The sequence below is a fragment of the Arachis stenosperma genome, chromosome 5 (assembly GCF_014773155.1).
Source record: "Arachis stenosperma cultivar V10309 chromosome 5, arast.V10309.gnm1.PFL2, whole genome shotgun sequence".
In the NCBI taxonomy this organism is placed as follows: domain Eukaryota; kingdom Viridiplantae; phylum Streptophyta; class Magnoliopsida; order Fabales; family Fabaceae; genus Arachis; species Arachis stenosperma.
The window spans coordinates 40,331,711-40,336,667 of NC_080381.1; the positions used below are offsets into that span (position 1 = coordinate 40,331,711).

The 4,957-nt window shown below is 41.8% G+C and overlaps 1 non-coding gene across 1 annotated transcript; it reads right to left on the reverse strand.

Annotated features, from left to right (window-relative positions):
- Positions 1-270: 270 nt before the first annotated feature.
- On the reverse strand, positions 271-378 carry LOC130984708 (small nucleolar RNA R71). The gene has a single exon (XR_009088623.1). It is a non-coding gene; the product is annotated as a small nucleolar RNA R71 (small nucleolar RNA).
- Between the last annotated feature and the right edge of the window lie 4,579 nt (positions 379-4,957).

The window sequence follows — 4,957 nt, forward strand, 5'->3', positions numbered from 1 at the left end:
CAATTAGTTTCTCTAATGCAACAGAATTGCAAGTTCCATGGACTTCCAATGGAAGATCCTCATCAGTTTTTAGCTGAATTCTTGCAAATCTGTGACACAGTCAAGACTAATGGGGTTAACCCTGAGGTCTATAGACTGATGCTATTCCCTTTTGCTGTAAGAGACAGAGCTAGAATATGGTTGGACTCTCAACCTAAAGAAAGCCTGGACTCATGGGAAAAGCTAGTCAATGCCTTCTTGGCAAAATTCTTTCCACCACAAAGATGGAGTAAGCTTAGAGTGGAAGTCCAAACCTTTAGACAAAAGGATGGAGAATCCCTCTATGAAGCTTGGGAAAGATACAAACAATTAATCAGAAAATGTCCTTCTGACATGCTTTCTGAATGGAGCATCATAGGTATTTTCTATGATGGTCTCTCTGAACTATCTAAGATGTCCTTGGATAGCTCTGCAGGAGGATCTCTTCATCTGAAGAAGACGCCTGCAGAAGCTCAAGAGCTGATTGAAATGGTTGCAAATAACCAATTCATGTACACTTCTGAAAGGAATCCTGTGAACAATGGGACTAATCAGAAGAAAGGAGTTCTTGAGATTGATGCTCTGAATGCCATACTGGCTCAGAATAAGATATTGACTCAACAAGTCAATTTGATTTCTCAAAGTCTGTCTGGAATGCAAAATGCACCAAATAGTACTAAGGATGCTTCATCTAAGGAAGAAGCTTATGATCCTGAGAACCCTTCCATGGAAGAGGTGAATTACCTAGGAGAACCCTATGGAAACACCTATAATTCTTCATGGAGAAATCACCCAAATCTCTCATGGAAGAATCAAGAGAGACCTCAACAAGGTTTCAATAACAATAATGGTGGAAGAAACAGGTTTAGCAATGGCAAGCCTTTTCCATCATCTTCTCAGCAACAGACAGAGAGTTCTAAGCAGAATACTTCTGACTTAGCAACAATAGTCTCTGATCTAATAAAGACCACTCAAAGTTTCATGAATGAAACAAGGTCCTCCATCAGAAATTTGGAAGGACAAGTGGGTCAGCTGAGCAAGAAAGTTACTGAACTCCCTCCTAGCACTCTCCCAAGTAATACAGAAGAAAATCCAAAAGGAGAGTGCAAAGCCATAGACATGGCCGAATTCTGGGAGGAAGGAGAGGCAGTGAACGCCACTGAGGAAGACCTCAATGGGCGTGCACTGGCCTCCAGTGAGTTCCCCAATGAGGAACCATGGGAATCTGAGGCTCAAAATGAGACCATAGAGATTCCATTGGACTTACTTCTGCCATTCATGAGCTCTGATGAGTATTCTTCCTCTGAAGAGGATGAGTATGTCACTGAAGAGCAAGTTGCTAAATACCTTGGAGCAATCATGAAACTAAATGACAAGTTATTGGAAATGAGACTTGGGAGGATGAACCTCCCTTGCTCACCAAAGAACTGGATGACTTGTCTAGGCAGAAACTGCCTCAAAAGAGGCAGGATCCTGGGAAGTTTTCTATACCTTGTACCATAGGCACCATGACCTTCAAGAAGGCCTTGTGTGACTTAGGGTCAAGTGTAAACCTCATGCCCCTCTCTGTAAAGGAGAAATTAGGGATCCTTGAGGTGCAAGCTGCAAGAATCTCATTAGAGATGGCAGACAATTCAAGAAAACAAGCTCATGGACTTATAGAGAATGTTTTGGTGAAGATTGAAGACCATTACATTCCTACTGATTTCATAGTCCTAGAGACTGGGAAGTGCATGGATGAATCCATCATCCTTGGCAGACCATTCCTAGCCACAGCAAAGGCCGTGATTGATGTTGATAGAGGAGAGTTGATCATTCAAGTGAATGAAGAATCCATGGTGTTTAAGGCCCAAGGATATCCCTCTATCATCATGGAGAAGAAGCATGAAGAGCTTCTCTCAAAACAGAGCCAAACAGAGCCCCCACAGTCAAACTCTAAGTTTGGTGTTGGGAGGCCACAACCAAACTCTAAGTTTGGTGTTGAAACCCCACATTCAAACTCTAAGTTTGGTGTTGGGAGGTTTCAACACGGTTCTGAGTGTTTCTGAGGCTCCATGGGAGTCCTCTGTCAAGCTAATGACACTAAAGAAGCGCTTGTTGGGAGGCAACCCAATGTTTTATAATTAATTATCTTCTTTTGTTTTTATCTTTTTTGTAGGTTGATGATCATAAGAAGTCACAAAAACAATGAAAAAAGCAAAAACAAAATGAAAAACAGGAAGAAAAACAGCACACCCTGGAGGAAGATGCTGCTGGCGTTCAAACGCCAGTCAGCCTAGCAGTTGGGCGTTTAACGCCCAGTCTGGCACCTTTCTGGGCGTTTAACGCCAGAAAAGGGCACCAGACTGGCGTTAAACGCCAGTAAAGGGCAACAACCTGGCGTTAAACGCCAGGAATGGGCACTAGCCCGGCGTTTAACGCCAGAAATGGCTCAAAACGTGATTTTGAGCAACTTTTGGTGCAGGGATGACTTTTCCTTGACACTACAGGATCTGTGGACCCCACAGGACCCTACCATCACTCTCTCTCTTCTTCCCCATTCACCAATCACCTCAACACCTTTTCCCCAAAAACCCCTCACCTATCAAATCCCATCTTTCTCTTCACCACTCACATCCATCCTTCATAAAACCCCACCAACCTCACCTTCAAATTCAAACCACTTTCCCTCCCAAACCCACCCTCAAATGGCCGAACCTTTTACCCCCCTCTCTCCTATAAATACCCTTCTTCAACTCTTCATTTTCACACAACCTAAACACCCTTTCTTCTCCCTCTTTGGCCGTATACACCACCATCTCCCTCTTCTTCATTTCTTCTTCTTCTACTCTCTTCTTTCTTCTTTTGCTCGAGGACGAGCAAATATTTTAAGTTTGGTGTGGTAAAAGCGTTGCTTTTTCATAACCATTATGGCACCAAAGGCCGGAGAAACCTCTAAAAAGAGGAAAGGGAAAGCAAAAGCTTCCACCTCCGAGTCATGGGAGATGGATAGATTCCTCTCAAAGGTGCATCAAGACCACTTCTATGAAGTTGTGGCCTTGAAGAAGGTGATCCCCGAGGTCCCCTTTTCACTCAAAAAGGGTGAATATCCGGAGATCCGCCATGAGATCCGAAGAAGAGGTTGGGAAGTACTTACCAACCCCATTCAACAAGTCGGAATCTTGATGGTTCAAGAGTTCTATGCCAATGCATGGATCACAAAGAACCATGACCAAAGTGTGAACCCGAATCCAAAGAATTATCTTACTATGGTTCGGGGAAATACTTGGATTTTAGTCCGGAGAGTGTGAGGGTGGCGTTCAACTTGCCTATGATGCAAGGAGATGAGCATCCTTTCACTAGAAGGGTCAACTTTGATCAAAGGTTGGACCAAGTCCTCACAGTCATATGTGAAGAGGGCGCACAATGGAGGCAAGACTCAAGAGGAAAGCCGGTTCAATTGAGAAGGCATGACCTCAAACCCGTGGCTAGAGGATGGTTAGAGTTCATACAACGCTCAATCATTCCCACTAGCAACGGTCCGAAGTTACCATAGACCGGGCCATCATGATCCATAGCATCATGATTGGAGAAGAAATAGAAGTTCATGAGGTTATAGCCCAAGAACTCTATAAGGTGGCGGACAAGACCTCCACTTTGGCAAGATTAGCCTTTCCTCACCTCATTTGTCACCTCTGTTATTCAGTTGGAGTTGACATAGAAGGAGATATCCCCATTGATGAGGACAAGCCCATCACCAAGAAAAGGATGGAATACACAAGAGACCCCTCTCATCAAGAAATCCCTGAGATTCCTCAAGGGATGAACTTTCCTCCACAAAACTATTGGGAGCAACTAAACACCTCCCTAGGAGAATTAAGTTCCAACATGGGACAACTAAGGGTGGAGCATCAAGAACACTCCATTCTCCTCCATGAAATTAGAGAAGATCAAAGAATCATGAGGGAGGAGCAACAAAGACAAGGAAGAGACATTGAGGAGCTCAAGCACTCCATAGGACCTTCAAAAGCAAGGAAGAGCCGCCATCACTAAGGTGGACCCATTCCTTGATTTCCTTGTTCTTTATTCCTTTGTTTTTCGAATTTTATGCTTTATGTTATCCATGTTTGTGTCTTATGATCATTAGTGTCTTAGTGTCTATGCCTTAAAGTTATGAATGTCCTATGAATCCATCACCTTTCTTGAATAAAAATGTGCTTAATTGAAAAAGGAAGAATTGCATGAATTTTGAATTTTATAATAGTTTAATTATTTTGATGTGGTGGCAATATTTTGTTCTCTGAATGTATGTGTAAACAGTGCATATGTATCTTGAATTTGTGGTTCATGAATGTTGGCTCTTGAAAGAATGATGAAAAAGGAGACATGTTACTGAGGATCTGAAAAATCAATAAAATGATTCTTGAAGCAAGAAAAAGCTATTCAAAAAAAAAAAAAAAAGAAGAGAAAAAAAAAACCGAAAAAAAAAAAAAAAAAAAAAAAAAAAATCGAAAAAAGAAAGAAAAGAAAGAAAAAGAAAAGAAATAAAGTTGTGATCCAAGGCAAATAAGAGTGTGCTTAAGAACCCTGGACACCTCTAATTGGGGACTTTAGCAAAGCTGAGTCACAATCTGAAAAGGTTCACCCAATTATGTGTCTGTGGCATGTATGTATCCGGTGGTAATACTGGAAGACAGAGTGCTTTGGGCCACAGCCAAGACTCAATAAATAGCTATGTTCAAGAATCATCATACTTTACTAGGAGAATCATTAACACTATCTGGACTCTGAGTTCCTAAAGAAGCCAACCATTCTGAATTTCAAGGGATAGATTGAGATGCCAAAACTGTTCAGAGACAGAAGGTTAAAAGCCCCGCTCATCTAGTTAATACTGATCTTCACAGATGTTTTTGGAATTCATTGCATATTCTCTTCTTTTGATCTTATTTGATTTTCAGTT